Source organism: Leucopleurus acutus, assembly GCF_964270905.1.
Source record: "Leucopleurus acutus genome assembly, chromosome: 7".
NCBI classification, from domain to species: domain Eukaryota; kingdom Metazoa; phylum Chordata; class Mammalia; order Artiodactyla; family Delphinidae; genus Leucopleurus; species Leucopleurus acutus.
In genome coordinates, this window is record NC_139150.1 from 104,669,528 (window position 1) to 104,688,522 (window position 18,995).

Sequence of the window (18,995 nt, forward strand, 5' to 3'; positions counted from 1 at the left end):
GAGCTCTGGAGGCTGGAAGTCCAAGATCAAGGTATCAGCAGTGCTGGTTTCTTCTGAGGCCTCTTTTTTGGCTTAGAGACAGCTGCCTTCTCTCGTAGGCTTGTTTCTCTGCGCGCAGCTGTATCTCTTTGTATGCCCAAATTTCTTCTTTTTATAAGGACACCAATCAGATTGGATTAGGGCCCACCATAATGGCTTCATTTTACCTTAATTTCTTCTTTAAAGGCCCTAAGTCCAAATGCAGTCACATTCTGAGGTCCTGGGTGTCAGCTAAGGTTTCAGCATAGGAAGCGCATGGCCCTGCCTCCCGGGGCTGAGTTCTTTCCTCTGCCCCACATGTCTCACCCATAGTGAGCCTCTCCCCACCCCCGCCCCACCCCCAGTTATGCACTTAGCCCTGCTCCCCACTTTTGGTGAGCCCAGAGTATATAACAAGTGCACCATGTCCATCCACGTCTGCTGCAGCTTCTGCCCTTACGACCTGTTTGCTCTCAGAAGGGCCGTGGGCTGCAGCAGCATGCAGGGCAGCCCATGCTCTGGGTCCTTTATTCCCCTCACCTGGCACATAGCCACGTGCAATTAGACACTTGACAGACGATGGCGATGGTGATGGCGATGTTGACAGCCGAGAATAGAACCCGCGAGTGGGAGGTTGTTTGCTCAGCCAGTGCTGTGGGGACGAAGGAGGGTGTGGTTGTCACCTCAGCTCGAGGATGAGCAGGGACCAGTGTTCACAGTGGACTGAGTGTTCCCAGGAGCCCCATCGGTGACTGCAAGGCCGTGGGAGAAGGTCCGGGCGTGTATGGTCTTCAAAGCCCATATGCAGCTCTAAAATCCTAAGAACCTAAGTCTAGACCCAGAGAGCTGGGAGCTGGGGCAGGCTCAAGCCACGCACGTCTGGGCAGGCGCTGGGGGCCTTGACTGCTGGAGGTTGAGTGGCCTCAGCAGCAGCCGGTTACCATCACTGGTGTTGGCATAGCTCATCCAAACGATTTCTACGGGCTTCTCGAGGTTGGCATTAAAGTGTGTACGCGCAGCGGGTGGTCCTGGTGTAGAATGATCTGTGAGTCCCCCAGACCCGCATGTTTCTCTGCAGCCTTGTGTTTAGACCAGGACTGGCTGTGCGAAGCAGGGGTGAGGGGGCAGGGATTATGCCTGGCAGCTCCTGAGGCAGACCTAGCACCTACTGGTCGAAGCTGCAGAAAAACTCCTTTAACACAGCATAGGAAAGGCCTCTCCAGTACTGAAAATGGCCCCCAGATGGGACAAATGAGTTTCTTTGACAGGAATGAGTGCCTGTCATGGAAATGTTTGCGTAAACACTTGAAGGAACCAGAGGATCACGGATGAGGTGTGATTATGACTGATCCTTGATGTTGAGGATTTGGAGTTTACCAAGTGTTTTTATATTCATTGTTTTCATTCATCTTCACAACCGTTCAGGGAAGATAGTATTAACATGCCCAACTCCTGTGGGTGAGAACAGTGAGCTTCAGGGAGGTGATAGGATTTGTCCCAGCTGAATTGCCTGGGCGGGGACAGACCTCCAAATACATGCTTCTTCCGTGCCCAGTATGATGTGAAACTTCCCTCTTCCGGAAAGCCTCCTGTGGCTGCTGGTTGGGAGGCCTCAGTTCTGGCCCCTTTTCTGCCTCCTGCTGAGCGTGGGCCTTACCCTTTCTGAGCCAGTCTCCCCTTGTAAAGGGGCCCGTACCACCTCCAGAGAGAGGAGGAAGGAGAAGGACAGGTGGTCTGTAGACTGTCGCTTGCTACTACACGTGTGAGGGGAGAGGACTTCTACCTTAGGCCGCCATTAAAATGTAGACTCCCTTTCTGGGCAGGAAGAAACCTCTCCCAAGAGGGCAGTCCACCATGGGCAGGGTGAGGTAAAGACCTCCGAAGTGTTGGATGCAGATGCAGAAAGTTCTAGAAGGCAGAAGTCTCCTCTGTTTAACTCTGTGCCCAATTGGCATCACCTGAGTAGTCAGTCCATAGGGGGTCACCAGGATTCCAGCACCCACAGGGGATTTCGTTTGGGTGAGGTGGACCTCCTGACAAAAACTCAGGTCCTCCAGTCCTGTGGTTGATGCATCAAAGGGTCCCTGCTCTGCTCCCCACATCAAGATTTCAGCTCTGTGTCTTTGGGAAAGTGACTTGACATCTCTGACCTCAGTTTCCTCACCTATAAGGCAAAGGAGATAAAAATACATCATTTATGAGTCCCTTCAGCTCTGGTTCTCACCACCAATGAATTTATAATTGGAGTTGTTATGTTTTCTCCCTCATCAATATCCCAGATTGTTCCTTTTCTTTTTGTCCTAATGACTTACCCCTCCCTGCTCCTGTTTCAATGACCCAGGGTCTCTCCTTGGGGCTAATGGTCTTAGCTCCAAGACTTTTATATCCAAGAGGGCATTTTGGGAAGCATCTAATCTGGTCCAGCAGCTTGCCTGGAATTCAGGGCCACTGAAGGTGTTTTGGGGGGTTTATAAACGTGGAAGCATTTCAGCCAAACAATGAATTAAGCCACCGCAGGAACCACTTGTAGAGTTTGAAACATTTGTGCTCAAGAGTTTGTTGGAAAAAACATTCCTCTCACTCAATCCCCTCACTTTTTAGATGAGAAAATTGAGGTCCCAGGAGGCGAGGTGACTTGACTGAGTTATCTAAGTATCTTTCTGGCATTTAGGTTAGATGTCATTCAAAAGATTTTAAATGCTGTAGCTTTTGTGGGTGTACGTGAGGTAACCGGAAAATTCTCAGCGTCTGTGTCTCTATTTCTGCGTAGAGAGCAAACGTATGGATGTCAAGGTGGCAAGGGGGGTGTGTGGGATGAATTAGGAGGTTGGGATTGACATATACACACTACTATGTATAAAACAGAAAACTAATGAGAACATCCTGTACAGCACAGGGCACTCTATTCAATGCTCTGTGGTGACCTAAATGGGGAAGGAAATCCAAAAAAGAGGGGGTATATGAATACGTATGGCTGATTCACTTTGCTACACAGCAGAAGCTCACACAACATTGTGAAGCAACTATACTCCAATAAAAAATTAATTTAAAAAAGAGAAAATTCTCAGTCAACAGAAGGAGAGAAATACTAGAACTGGGTTCCTCTGGGGACTCTGGAAGGCCGGGCTGTGAACATGACCCTCACCGCCCTCCCTCCCATTTCTGCCGGCTCCCACCCCTGCCCTGTGGTGTGAGGAGGGCCCACCGATGGCTCTTGCCCCCCCCCCCCCCCGCCCCTCCTCTGACGCAGGGCCCTTTCTGGGTTCTGCTGTGCCCTGTCCCTCCAGGTCTGTGGTAAAGCTGTGGAGAAGTGGGTTGGCTGTTGTTTTTTCTGACTTCCTGTGTGCTTCGGAAGCCTCAAAGAAAGAACAGCTAAAGGAAGAAAGGGCTGAGGACCGTTATGCCAAACATAGACTTACATCCGACCTGGGGGGGAGCTAGCTTCATGATGGCTGTGGAACGAGAGCCCAGGATTCTGACTGCCCCCTGCCATTTCCTACCTGGGGCTGGAAGTAGGTAGGGGGGTCCTGGATATTTTCAGGTTTGGATCAACTGTACCTTGGGAGGTAGCCTCAGTGATCCTTGAGAAGCATTTATCACTGAAACCAGACCCATTAAAATGGAATGCTTAATTACCTCTCTACCACAACTGCTTTAATTTCTGTCTCCTTTTCTGCATACACCTAGCTATAACCATGGGCACATATTTATGTAGCAAATACGCATAGAATCTCTGGAGTTTTTTATTTTACTTTAATTGTGTATGCCTAAGTAGTCTCCTAACCCTAACCTTTTAGAACACGACAGGAATTAATTTATGAGTGAAGCTGTGTACCTGGGTGAGAAAGACAGAACTATGGGGAAATGCCAGGCTCGCTCTCTTTCTTCCTCCCTCCCTTCTTTCCTTCCTTCTCTTTTTCTTTTTTCCTGATGGCACATTGTGAGCTACCTGCCCATAAATCCCCATTCTCAGGGCCTCCTACTCAAATTGTGACCCACAGATGGGTCCCTAAGGGTCATTTCTTCCCCAGCCTAGCCTAGCCACCTGGCCCCAAGTTTGTATGCCTGCCTTTGGGTCCGTGAGATCTTTTTCTTCCATAGCTCTTGTAAAAGGATAACAGCAATTTTGCTACCGTTCGGGCTCAGAAAATTTTGGCTTGGGATTTCCCTTTGTATTTTATTTTGTTTTTCTAACCAGGGGAGAAAAAATTCCTACCACACTTTGAGAAGTGCTTGAGAACATTGTGAGAGAAGAGCTACAAGCTGGGGGATTTCTTGCCACCGTACTCAGGTTTTCCCTCCCTTGGAACTACTGTGGCTAGAGTTTTAAAAGGCCAGAGTTCCCCCCAATTTTTTGATTTTTCTGAGCTCTGAATAATTAAAGCCACCTATTTCTGCTCTTTCTGTCCATTTCTCAATAATAGGCTTGGGTAACAGTAAGAAACTAAAACAGAAACCACCACTGTGCTCTGGACTCAGTCTCAGAGATAGCCAGGAATGTCCCACACTTAAGAATCGTAACTCACTGAGGTCTGTCACTGCACCAAGTGTTTGTCAGACTCCACCCTGCCAGTGGGAGCCTGCAGCCTGGGAATGGGGAGACCTGGGTTCCAGCCGAGAGTCCTTGCGTTTTAGTCTCTCTGAAACTCAGTGCTCACCAGCAAGACAAGGGCCAAACCAGCTGTTCTGCACCCTCACTGGTATGTATCAGAATCACCTGGGATGTGATTAAAAAATACAGATGACTGGGCCTCAGCCCAGAGGTCTCCATTCATGGAGACGAAGACAGGGCTAAGGACTGGGATATATATACGTATACATACGTATATATTGTTAAAGCAAAATTATTCAGATACTTGCTAAAGAATGGTAAGGCAGGCTTTATTCAGGGAAACTACTATAGTGGAGTTTTGCAGTAGGGGAAAGAAATTGAAATAAAACAAGGAAAAGTGGAAACGATTGCCAAGGACCAGGGTGGTGGTGCTGGTGGGGTGGCCAGTGGATGGACAGGGTGAGAGGGCAGGGTTTTCCTTTTCTAAGTTCACCTAGCAGGATTCTTGCTGAAGACAGGCTACAGTGACCAGATGTTACCTGGGGGGTGGGGATGGGCAGCAATAGAAGGTGGGGAATTCTGGCTAAACCCACTTAGTGGGATTCTTGCTAAAGCTGGTACTCTACAAAGACAGAGATGGAAGCCGACGTCCAGGCCTAGTAGAGCAGAGGGCTCAGAGGAGCCTGACTGAAGTTTGGTCATGGAGAGAATCTTTGTCTATATGTGTATTAACACGTGTACCCACAGCCAGGTGAGGAAGGCCGGGTCCAAGTGCTGTTAGGGGTGATGTATCAGGTCAAATAGTCCACTGTTCTCACCGTTAGAATCCAGAGCCCTGGGGTTGTCTGTGGGCGGAGGCCTTCTTCTCCTTCTTCTCTGGCAGTCCCGGACCCATTACTGCAGGGTGTGGCAGTAAAGAGCCCACACCCAGAGCCCTCGGGACAACATGGGAATCCCTGCCCTGTGATCTTCAGGAAGTCGTTTTGCTCAGCCTCGCTGCCCCATCCTTGAGATGGGTGATTAACAGTACCCACCATTTCAATTTCTTCTTAGGATTAAACGGGCTCTAGGTTAACCACTGTCAGTTCTCAGAAGTGAGCCTGCTGCAGGCGTGCAGGGGAGGAGAAAGGAAGGGGACACGGGCTCAGGGGCTCAGGGCTGGAGACGGAATCAAGGTCACAGTGTGGCAAAGACCCCCCAGGCCTTGGCAGGTGCTCTGGTCTCTTGGAGGACTGTCTAGGGTTAAGGATGACTTCCTGTAGTCCCAGGTTCTCTTGACAGATTTTATTGAGCTTTCTCTCTGCCTTATTCACCCCAATTCCTATTTTTATTTTTTATTTTTTTCTTCCTGTTTGGCCAGGTGGCCTGCGGGATCTTAGTTCCCTGACCAGGGATCGAACCCATGACCCCTGCAGCGGAAGCGTGGAATCTTAACCACTGGACTGCCAGGGAAGTCCTGACATCTAGATTTGGGGCCTATTTGCTCTCTAGCGTAACTCTGGGGTAAGAGGATTGGCCACTGTGGGCTACGTGGAGCGTGCAGAAAGTAAGAAAGTCAGGCTGTCAGAGGAGGAGCTAGAGGTTGAAAGGAGATAGAGGGCCAGCATCTGGCCTCGTGGAAGCCACTTAATGTTTACATATATTTAACCAACATAACAGCAAAACTTAAGGTCTATTAACTGTATGTAATTCTAAACATACATGCATTTTTACATAGTTATAGTTATAATCAGTATGTGAACTTCATTCCCTGTCACTTAACATTTTTAATATAAATATTTTCATGAATCACCACTGTTCATGTTTTTAAATGGTGTATATCGTTAATGATATTGCTTAGAATTCCCCCCTCAGCATTTCCCTGAGCATTTTGTTCTGATTTCACTTTCTCTCTATTATAAATAGTACAGCTATGAACATCTTTGTGCATGTGATCCTTGCTTCCTCTTTAGTTATGTGGGGTGTGCATTTCCCACAGTTGGGTGGCCAAGTCAATACATGTGAGTTATTTGTTTTTTATTGAAGTGTAGTTGATTTACAATGTTGTATTTGTTCCTGGTGTACAGCAAAGTAATTCAGTTATACACATATGTGTGTGTGTGAATTTTGTTTTCAGATTCTTTTCCATTATAAGTTATTACAGGATATTGAATATAGTTCCCTGTGCTATACAGTAAATCCTTGTTGTTTATCTATTTTATATATAGTAGCGTGTATCTCTTAATCCCAAACTCCTAATTTATCCCTTCCTCCCCCCCTTTCCCCTTTGGTACCCATAAGTTTGTTTTCTATGTCTGTGAGTCTGTTTCTGTTTTGTAGATAAATTCATTTGCACTGTTTTTTAGATTGCACATATAAGTGATATCATATGATATTTGCCTTTCTCTGTCTGACTTACTTCACTTAGTACGATAATCTCTAGGTCCATGCATGTTGTTGCAGATGGCATTATTTCATTATTTTTTATGGCTGAGTAGTATTCCATTGTATATATATGTACCACATCTTTATCCATTTATCTGTCAATGGACACTTAGGTTGCTTCCACGTCTTGGCTATTGTAAATAGTGTTGCTATGAACATCGGGGTGCATGTGTCTTTCGAATTACAGTTTTTGTCTTTTCTGGATATATGCCAGGGAGTGGGATTGCTGGATCATATGGTAACTCTATTTTTAGTTTTTTAAGGAACCTCCTTACTGTTCTCCATAGTGGCTGTATCAATTTACATTCCCACCAACAGTGTAGGAGGGTTCCCTTTTCTCCACACCCTCTCCAGCAATTATTGTTTGTAGATTTTTTGATGATGGCCATTCTGACCGGTGTGAGGTGATACCTCATTGTAGTTTTGATGTGCATTTCTCTATTAGCGATGCTGAGCATCTTTTCATGTGCCTGTTGGCCATCCGTGTGTCTTCTTTGGAGGAATGTCTATCTAGGTCTTCTGCCCCACGTGAGTCGTTTTCTATTCAACTAGCTTGTTCTTCGGGAAGCCGGTTCTGAATCAACAGGCAATTGTACCAGTTTCATTTCAAGCCCATAAACGTAAGATTTTATTATTTTTCTCCAGGTATCTTGGCTGTTTAAAAGGTTTGTAGTGATACCTCAAAGTGGTTTTTATTAGCATTTTTAACTGCTGAGGATTTTCCCATCTATTTTTAATTGTCCCAAGTCTTTTCACACACAGGTGGCATCCTGTTTGCTGGACGGAGCATCTAAATTTGCACTAAAGTGAAAGCTGATCACTGCAGTGTACAGATTGGGGACACCGTCATACTTAATGGTTTGAGTATCTGTTTACAGAAAGCAAATTTGTAGTGTCTACTGGAGTTGCAAAGAGTAGCAGATTGGGGGTTGGTAGGTGGAGAAGCTTGTTCAGGAGGATGTTTTCGTTGTTTTTAAGGTGGTACTGGATGAGGGGACTATACCTCTACTGTCAGACCTGGCTTTGTACTTTCTGGTTGAAAAAAAAAAGTACTTGAGTTTTCATTTCATTGTCAGTTTTTTTTCTGTTTATTAAATGTATCATAAAAGATAACAAAATTCTACATCGTCATGATTATTACACATATTAATATATAAAAGGCCAGTATTCCTTTTAGCGCTGCAGGGCTGGAAACTGATGTTTATGTGTAAGTTTTTGTGTGAGCAGAATTCTGGGCCCATATCAGAAAAGCAGTGTTCATCTGGAACCACCTTGCTGTGCGGAGACAAAGCCCCTAGTGGTGGGACTTGGGCTGTGGGCTGTGTTTGTTGGGCTAAAATGGGAAATCTGAGTGCTGGTCCTGCCTCTGCCACTTAAGAAAAGTGACCCCAGGCAAAGTGCTTGGTCACTTTTCCTCATCCTCCAAATGGGAGTGGCGTCTGCCTTGGGAGATAGTAGCAAGATAGCGAGTGTTCAAACACTCTAGAAAGGGGTGCACGGTGGGTGTTCTGAGCATGTAAAGACCACTGCTCTTTTTTTATATCGTTTTTTTAAACTTTTTATTTTCTATTGGAGCATAGCCAATTAACAATGTTGTGATAGTTTCAGGTGCACAGCAAAGCGACTCAGTCATACATATACATGTATTCATTCTCCCAGACTCCCCTCCCATCCAGGCTGCCGTATGACATTGAGCAGAGCTCCCCGTGCTATACAGTAGGTCCTTGCTGGTTATCCATTTTATTTATTTATTTATTTTAAAAATTTTATTTATTGGCTGCATTGGGTCTTCGTTGCTGCACGCGGGCTTTCTCTAGTTGCAGCGAGCAGAGCTACTCTTTGTTGTGGTGCACGGGCTTCTCATTGTGGTGGCTTCTCTTGTTGTGGAGCACGGGCTCTAGGCTCACGGACTTCAGTAGTTGTGGCACATGGGCTTAGTAGTTGTGGCTCGCAGGCTCTAGAGTGCAGGCCCAGTAGTTGTGGCGCACGGGCTTAGTTGCTCCGTGACATGTGGGATCTTCCTGGACAAGGGCTCGAACCCATGTCCCCTGCATTGGCAGGCAGATTCTTAACCACTGCGCCACCAGGGAAGCTCCTAGTTATCCGTTTTAAATATAGCAGTGTGTACATGTCGATCCCAAACTCCTTGACCATCCCTTCCTTCCACCCTTCCCCCTGGTAACCATAAGTTCGTTCTCTAAGTCTGTGAGTCTGTTTCTGTTTTGTAAATAACTTGATGTATATCATTTCTTTTTAGATTCCACAAATAAGGGATATCATACGATATTTCTCTTTCTCTGTCTGACTTACTTCACTCAGTATGACAATCTCTAGGTCCATCCATGTTGCTGCAACTGGCATTATTTCATTCTTTTTAATGTCTGAGTAATATCCCATTGTGTATATGTACCACATCTTCTTTATCCATTCCTCTGTCCATGGACATTTAGGTTGCTTCCATGTCTTGGCTGTTGTAAACAGTGCTGCAGTGAACATTAGCGTGCACGTATCCTTTCGAACCATAGCTTTCTCTGGATATATGCCCAGGAGTGGGATGGCAGGGTCATATAGTAGCTCTATTTTTAGTTTTTAAAGGAACTTCCATACTGTTCTCCATAGTGGTTGTACCAGTTTACATTCCCACCAACAGTGTAGGAGGGTGCCCTTCTCTCCACACCCTCTCCAGCATTTATTGTTTGTGGAATTTTCAATGATAGCCATTTTGACTGGTGTGAGGTGATATCTTATTGTAGTTTTGTGAAAAAGTCTGTTGCACTTTTTTAAAAACCTTGACTTGGATGAAGGAGTGGGGTCCATCTCTTGCATGGCAGCCCTGCAGCCATTTGAAACCAACAGTCCCGTCCTCATTTCCCAGGACTCCCATCCCCCTTTAGCCTAAGGGTCTGCCTCCCAGGCTCCCCACGCTCTGAAAGTCCTGGGATGTTCACCATAGAACACAGTCTCTCAAACCTCGGGGCTGTGGGCCACCAGTTCTGTAGATGAAGTTGTCTGCATGCCCCGGGGGGAATCACTGTCCTTATTTTAGGGATTTTCTAGTGACCCCAAAACCACGTTAAAGTTTTCGGCAGCTCTTTCATAGTGACTAACAGTGACTTCACAGCTTAAACCCCATTGTTTAAATCCATGCTGTTGCTAAACCACATCTTCCTCATCCCAGACTGGGGAAGATTTTTTTTTTTTTTAAGTCTACGTAAAGAACTTCACATTTATCCCATTTCACTGGCTGCATTCTGTTCCCCTTGGCGTGTTTTGCCCGCCTGTGCAGATGTCAGGGGCCCTCTGTGGTCTTCAACCAGAGTCACAATCTCCCCCTAATCCTGTGCTCAACATGGTGCTTTTTGTCTAATAACCACAAACTCCTAAATGCCAAATAAAGAGGCGTGAACAAGGACCCATTCAAAAAGCCATCGGTCCTCAGGTTAATACAGACACTTGATCAGCAGTTGTTGGGAAAAACCATTGGGCCAGTTATGAGTTCACCTCCTTGTCACTTGGCCTCCTCATCTTCCTCTCAAGAAAATGGAGAAGAATTCAAAATACTCAACTGTAGCGTTGATTCATTATGGTACCGAATTTCCCAGCCCAACAACCAATTCTGTATCACATGCAGAGAGGCAAATGGGATTTGCTGGAGCTGCAGGCTGAGAGAGAAGGAAGAGGCTGACATTGGGACTCGAAGCAGAGGAGAATTTAGTTTGAGCTTAACGAGGACAGAATGTGGCTTTGAAAATTACAACTTTTTAGGAAATTGGAAAGTAACAGGAGCTCCTCGGAGGAAGGAGCGCATCTTAAAAATTCTGTGCTGCCGTGCACCTTGTAGATTGCTATCTTGAAGTGCTGGGTGGTGATACCACTGCCGGGACCAGACATCATCAAGGGTCAGAGGCAGGCTTGAAGCAAGTGACTATAGAATCTGCCCCCATCCTACTCCCGGGTCACTCACTGTTCAGGCCGTGCGGTGCTGGAATCAGCTCTCACAACATGCATTTCTCCCCAAGTCTGCCGTCAGTGAGATCATGTTGGTAGCTTGAAATCAGCGATGACGGAAGTATTGACACAAGAGAAATCGGCAAATGCTGCAGACCAGGCCATCTTTGCCCTGGATTACTGGTGAAACTCATGCCAAGGCCTTATGTGAGCCACTCTTCTGCCTCCTAGCTCATGCCTGGCTTCATCCTATGGCCAAAATTATATTTTTTAAGTGAAAATCTGCCTCTCCATGGGGTCTTATATTGTCACCATCTCCTCTCATTTCCCGGCAGCCCTTCAGCACCCTCCTCACCAGCCCTATATCATAGCACGTGATTTTCCGAGCTTGCTGTGTCACCTTTTCCTGAGATCCAGGCGCCCCAGAGGCAAGTCCTCTCCTGTGATCAACTAATACCCAGCAGAGACCCCTATTAGATCCCATACCATATGGTGGCTGCTTTGCTCGAATCCTTTTCCTTTTTACGGTATTGTGAGTCTCTGCTGGACGGGGACCCTCTTCCCACTTTTGCTTATCTTCATACCTCCAGAGTCTGGTGTGTCTCCTGAAACATAGCAAGGCAGAGAGAGAGAGAGAGAGAGAGAGAGAGGGAGAGAGAGAGAGAGAAGTGGAGGGCTGGGGGAAGAGGGAAAGGGGAGAAGAGGAAAAAGAAGAAAGGCGGCGATGGGGGGAGAAAAACGGGCCAGTCCGAATCACTCATGAGCTGGCCGACTAGGACCAAGGGGAGTGGGATTTCTTGAAGGGCTGGGGAGCTAGCGGTGCTCAGAAGTCACACAGGAGGTAAGAAAACTCTGCCCAGCTGCAGGGATCAAAGTCCTTGAACCAGTGGGAGAACAGAGGTTCTGTTAACAAGGAAGGACAGGTAATGCGTCTCTGTTGCCCCCCTCCCAGCGCCCTGAGAGCCAGCTACGAGTCAGGTGACCTCTGGGTCGCAAAGTGCTGGCAACAGAATGATCTGGAGTGGGTCGTGTGTGCGGGGGTGACGAGCTGAAAATGTGGGAGACTCTCAATAAAGGTTTTTTGAATTACATTGAATTATAGCTGGTGCTAATCACAACCTTCCTGGCTCCTTCCTTTGCAAGGTAATGGGGAGGGACGCTCGGAGAGGAGGGGAAGGGATTAACTAAGTGATGGATTGGGTGGCCCTGGAGCGGGCAGAATGCCGGCCCTCATGGGAACTGGGGTTTGAAAGGGCCCAGGGCTGGGGAGGGAACGCTGTGTGGAGACAGTAGGGCCCAGCTTCCCAGACACGGCAGGCCTGGCTCCCCAAGACGGCAAGGTCATTGCCAATTCGTTAAGTGGCTGCTCTCAGCAGGCCTTTGCAGAGGAAAGGCATGTGTTCCCCATTTTGTTGATGGGGAAACGGCAAGAGGAAGTGACTCAGAGACAGAGTGGAAATAAAATGTGTGTCTCATGACATTCTGGCTTCTGCTAGATCCAAAGGGCTGGCGTTTTGACTGTGTTCTGTGGGTTCGCAGGACAGACGACGGCCCTCCATGTGAGCAGAGAGTAGGAGGTAGAGGTGTTCTTTTCAGGTGCCCAGGCAGGTGGAGAAGGTGGGTGTTGGAGGAAAGGCAGCCTCAGAGCCCTGGAGACAGGAGGGGCTGCCACCACCCCCTGAGCCTCGACTTACTGGGCCAGTTTAATTTTTTTAAGTGGGCGCTGGTATTGGGTTTTTGGTTCTTTCTTCTGCCAAGTCACAGGCGTTTTAAAAATACATGTGCCAGGGAGTTTACATAGGTAATCTCTGATTTTCTAGAAAGTTCTGCAGGATAGGTAATGTTAGCCTCCTATCCCAAGAGAGGAAACTTAGGTCTAGAGAGGTGACACAACTGGTAAGTGGCAGACACTTAAGGCCACCACGTTGCCTAGCTCTGAAATCCTTCGTGAGTAACGGCCTAGACTTCTGCAGCATGGCAGCCCCGAGGACATGAGTTTTAAACCCAGGTTCGAATGAGTCAGATGTGTGTGCCTTCTCCCTGACATCGTGCCACCTTCCTGACGAATGGTGCCCTTTCTGTGCTCCCTGAAGTCATGGGCAGAACTTTCAGTCCTCAAGACATTGCCTTTTACCTTGGAACTCCCAGCGTCACTCTCAAGTCTGGTTCCCGAAGAGGCCAAGCTTCCAGGCCAATTGGTAAAGGCTATCGTTGTCGTTTCATAAATGAATTAACATTGAAAAACCAAAAAAAAAAAAAAAAAAAACAAAGGTGGAAAGACAAAGTTAGAATAAAAGACTGCCTCTCAAATGGAATACATTCAGCTTTATGATGGATTCTTTACAGTGTTCTTATTTTTCTCATTTTGCCATGGACACGGCGAAACATCACCAAAGGCCATCATCCACCTGCCAACTGCTGTTTGGGAACTCTGTCCCATCCCAGCTTGACGTCTCAAGGCATCAGAGCCAGTTGGTGGCAGAGCCGGACACTAAGCCCTAAGCATGGTGGCAGGACGTGACACCAGCAGCCCTCTCGCCATTGGCAACATGGTGGCCTTAATTCTCTGCCGCTTACCAGTTGTATGCTCTGGACAGTCCCCTCGCTAGACCTCTCTCACATTACCTATCCTGCAGAATCCTCCTAGAGAATTAGAGGTTACTTACGTAAACTCCCTGGCACACAGTATGTGCTCAATAAGACGTAACATTACCTTGCAGTGTCTTCAAGATCAAGAGTGTATTTTTCTGTGATGTTGACCCCTATAACCCTGACATCTTCCCCACACCAGGAGCACAGCCCTGGGGACAGTGACAACCCAGAGGATCTGAAGGGACTTCAATCCTGCTTCAGTCTCCCCTCCCCCTTCAGGCAGGTGAATGTCTTGCCGTTCAGGAAGAGTGTCATTTATTTTCTTCCTGAAGACTTCAGGGACTCAGAGATTGTACTATTTCCCTTAGTGCCCTTGGCAGGTCTTGGCCAAGACGTTCTTATAGCCAATCAAAACTTTTCCTGTTTTAATTTGAGCCCATTTCCTTGTGTTTGTTATTCTTTGGCTTTGCCTTGGGCAGATCTGGGGGTTGGGAGGCAGCCGGAGCCCACGGTGGCTCTGAGCCAGGGTTTTCTCCAGTGCCGTGGGACGGTCTCTCCTCTGACAGCGCCCATAGGGCCTAGGGCAGGCCAGGATGCAGGGAGGAAGGATTGCCAGGCTGGGGCCCAGGTCTGGACTGCAGGAAGGAGCAGGGTTTTGGCTCACACACTTAGAGTCAGAGGATTTTGTGACCAACAAAATCCAGAGACGAGCTACTGATGAGAAATTCAAGTAATCAGGCAAAGTCTGGAGGAACAGGCAAGTTCTGTTGTCCAGAAACAGGAGCTAGAGTCAGCAGGTCGTTCTCATGTCTTCCTAACTGCACCCAGTGCCATACGTTGGTAGCTTGAAATCAGCCGTGGTGGACCTGGAGAGAAGACTATGCGTGACGTTGAGGGCTGTGTTCTCCAAGACCCCCAAGGCAGGTGACTGAGGCTTTCCTTATATAACACACCTTTCAGTTACTCTTCTTCAGAGAGTTTTGGGGGACCCCTTGGCAGTTCACTGCAGATCTGTACTGACAGTTGGGAGTTTCGGATGCCCTTGAGGGAGTTGCCACGTGTCAGCAGAGACGTGGGCACCACCTTTCTGGGCTGAGGTCTTTCGGCCAAACACCTCCAAGACCTCTCATGACCAAGTCCTAGCTTGGGGAGGGGTGATGCTCTCTAAGCCAGGAGGACTCTGGATTCTTCACAGACTGGGGTGTTCCATGCTGGGTTGACACATTTCTTCTTGCATGGAGTTTGTGCCCACGTCTGTGGTATCAAGAGATACTACTTTCTTCAAAGGCAGATGGGAAGGTGGGAAAAACTTTGAACTTGGATTCAAATCTGCTTTGGGATCCGAGTTTGCTACTCAACAAGCATGATCCCTTGACCAGATGGCTTAAAATTTCTTGAGTATGTTTTCTCCTTTGTAAAATGGTCATAATCATCTCTGCACATCTCCCAGGATTGTTGTGCAAAACACATATGTTTCTTTTAAAGTTTTTAAATTGTAATTGTTTTTGGAATAGATAGCCCAAGGTTACCACTACAAAGGACTAAGGGCAGACCTGAGGGACTAGCATTGGTCTGAAGGCAAAGGTAGATCCCGGGTGACTGAAATGATTTTGCTAAGATATTTCAATGGGATCCACGTTGACTACTATGAGTGATGGCTCCTGAACCAAAGGCCAGGAAAAAACCAATGACGATAAGAAACCAGTGTCATCCGAGTGTGTTGATGATGGCCAACATATCAGTCTAGGTTGGATGTAGAATATGAACACTGCTCTTTGATCAGGGTCTGGTGGGGGCTGGCTCCTGCGTGAGCCAGGCACTGCCCAGTTAGGCTGGGAAACGGGAGTCAACGATCAGGCTGTGGTTTCTCATCATCACATTTTTGAACCTACAGTGACGCATTACTATCACCCAAAGTCCGTAGTTTACATCGGGGTTCAGTGTCGGTGTTGTGCATTCCATGAGTTCCGACAAGTGTATGATGACGTGTATCCATCCCTATCATATCACGGAGAGTATTTTCACCGCCCTCAAAATCCTCCATGCTCCTCCGATTCATCTCTCCTTTCCCCCAAACCCTGGCAACCACTGATCTTTTTACTGTCTCCATAGTTTTGCCTTTTCCAGAATGTCATATAGTTGAAACCATACAGTTTGTAGCCTTTTCAGATTGGCTCCTTTCACTTAGTCATATGCATTTAAGGTTCCTCCATGCCTTTTCATGGCTTGCTAGAGCATATCTTCTGGGCATCGAATCATATTCCGTCGTTTGGGTGTACCCATAGTAAGGTAAGATGTTAAGAATAGGGGAAACTGAGTGAGGGGTATCTGAGAACTCTCTGTATTATCTTTGCAACTTTTCTGTAAATCTAAAACGCGTTTAAAATAAAAAGTTTATTAAACAAACGAAAAAGTATTCCACAGCTTATTTATCTGTTCGCCTACTGAAGGACATCTTGATTGCTTCTAAGTTTCGGTAATTATGAATAAAGTTGCTATAAACATCCATGTGCAGATTTTCGTGTGGACATAAGTTTTCAGCCCCTTTGGGTAAATACCAAGGAGCATGACTGATAAATCATGTAAGAGTCTGTTTAGTTTTGTAAGAAACCATACAACTGTCTTCCAAAGTTTGCGCCAGCGATAAATGAGCATTCCTGTTGCCCCACATCCTCGTTACATGTTTACATCCTCTTGGCCCCTCAAGTTTAAAAGTACCGCATCTCATTGCACCACTGGCTGTAACCGCAAGGTTAAAAGCACCGTGGGGACTTAACGCCCTCCCCCTGCAGACTCTGCCCTGACCTCTGTCCTGGCGAAGCTTTCTGACTTGCTCTGCCTCTGATACTGGGCTCTGCCTTTCAGAGAGGGCTTCTCTCCTTCACTCTTCTCTTCAGCCAATGACACACATCACATGTGAAAGTGGAGCTTCCAAGATCGTAACAGCCAGATCTCTTGTATTTTACTGACATATTATTCCTACTTAACTGTTCTCTTTCAAACTCTCCCCTAGTATTTCAGGGAGTCCCCAGGGTGTCTCTGTGTGCTCACCAGCACCAGTACCCTTTGGGTGGGAATGCTGCCTGGGCTGGGGGGTATCTTCTGAATGGCACCCCGTCCCCTTCACTGTGGGTGTCCAGAAGCCACATGGTGTGACCTGCAGCTGTGGGTATAACGGCCTCCTTCCAGCTCTGAGTCCACGTTCCTACTGGCCAACCTGATGACACTGCTTGCACCCCTATTTTCCAAATGGTCTTTGGGGTGTAGGCCCTTTGGCTTCCATTGGCATGATCTAGTCCCTGGGGAAAGACACCATATGCTACTCCATTTCCTTCCTACCCAGATGCCTGTTTCACAAAACTGTGTCATGAGACCCCTGCCTGGAAATTAGTTTATACAAACAGATGCCCAGGGGTCATGGGGCCCCTGGCTCAGTAGACACAGGAGATCCTGAACCTAGGACCAGATGTGTGTGTGTTATTGATGGTTATATATATATATATATATATACGGTTTGTCTGTATGACTAGAGTGTACGCTCTTTAGGGGCAAGACATCCTTCCCTCTTTTTCACATCCTATAGCAGATTTGTCATGGTCCCTTCTGATGTCCCCTTGGGCCTTGCCATTTCAGTATTCTGCTTACTTTTACCTGCCAGCATCTGCATCTTTTTGCCTGGGGACTTCCTCTGGCTCTGGGTCCACTCTGCCCTTGTGCAGAACTGGCTGGAAATGCTGGGATGATGGCTGTTAAGAAGTGGTGTGGCTCTGTCGCTCGCTGGCTGGAGTGGCTCTACAGCGTGTGTTCTGTCCTCGCTCCCAGGGCTCCCAGCAGGGTTCCTCTGCAGTTGTCCAAGTGATCGCTCCATTGATAAGAGGCTGCCTTCCTTTCCCTGTCCTACACGTCCCACTCCCTGGTAGGTTTCCTGGGGTTGCCTCTCAAGCTACTTCCCCGGTTTCCTTATTGAAGGTCTGGGGAAACCGAGACACACACCCAGTACATAGCAGAGGATTGGCACACGGGACAGGTCCAGTAGACATTGAAAAAAGGCATGGATGCTTCTAGAATACACATACTAGTCTCTAAAATAAAGCAGACTGGGTAGTCTTTTCTCCATCTGTCTTGTCCCAAATTCTGCCTGCCCAGGTGGACTCAGGCTGGCGCTCTGCTCCTTGTCTGCCTGCCCTGATGGAAGGGACACATCCTGCTTCTTTCCTTGTCCTCATAGCATCTCTTTCATGTCTTCATAATACACACTGGCTTTTTAAAGGAATGACTCCTTGCAGCTAGTGACTGTCTGTTTCCCTTCTAGTGCCCAGCAGTGTGATTGAATGAACATAGACTTTGCTGCCACATCTAAAATATTTGACTCCACATTTGTATTTTTTAATTAATTTTTATTGGAGCCTAGTTGATTTACAATGTTGTGTTAGTTTCTGCTGTACAGCAAAATGAATCAGTTATACATATACATATGTCCAGTCTTTTTTAGATTCTTTTCCCATATAGGTCATTACAGAGTATTGAGTAGAGTTCCCTGTGCTATATGGTAGGTCCTTAATAGTTACCTGTTTTATATGTAGTTGTGTGTATATGTCAATCCCAATCTCCCAGTTTATCCCTCCCCCCCATTCCCTCTTGGTAACCATAAGTTTGTTTTCTACATCTGTGACTCTATTTCTGTTTTGTAAATAAGTTCATTTGTCCCATTTGTGTTTTAACTTTGCCAGCTCCGTCCTTCAGCCCCCAGCTCCCAGTCTGAGGAATGTCCGCCTAAAATCACAGTCTCCTGTTAGAAGGGAGAGATTCTTCTGTAAGAGCGGGTTCCATATGAGAGCTAAGCTTAGTCTGGAAGAGGTTCTCAACCCAGCCTGGATGTTAGAAACATCCTTAGAAACTTAAAAATACCAATGCCAGGCCTCCCACGGACAACCTCAGTGGCAATCTCTGGGCACAGGGTCTGCATTTAGACTTTCTTGACAGCTCCCCAGGGGCTCCTAATGTGGAGGCAAGATCGACACCTCCAGTCTGGAGCTAGAACTTCCATTGCTTCCTTTGGGTACTTCTGCTTTAGACCAGTGGGAATAAACCCTACAGAGCTGTTTGTTGTGGGATCCAGAGGCCAGGACCAATCTGGCTGAGATTTGGGGTGATCTAAAGACTCCTAGGATTCTTACAGTCTATATAGATGTCAACCAAACTGTCATCAGAACTGGGCTGGGTCTGGAGGCCCAGCCCCACCTCTTCGCCCCGCAGCAGAAAGACCTCGCAGATTGGGCTGCCGGGGTGCTGTCCCTCTGTATGCGGTGCGTGATGCTCTGGGAGATGACTTCCTGTGGGACTGAGGCTTCGAGCCCTGAAAGCCCAGGTTGGCGGCTGCAGGTGTGGGTGGGCGGAGCCCTCAGCTACTAGGCTGGCCCCCCAACCTGGGCCCTTGCCTGTCTTTCCCATTCCAGTGCCC

At 47.3% G+C, this 18,995-nt stretch overlaps 1 protein-coding gene across 1 annotated transcript in view; it reads left to right on the top strand.

Moving 5' to 3' along the window:
- The window catches only part of PTK2B (protein tyrosine kinase 2 beta), a 127,042-nt gene that overhangs the window by 45,877 nt on the left and 62,170 nt on the right, over nucleotides 1-18,995 (top strand). The gene's annotated exons all lie outside the window — the stretch shown is intronic.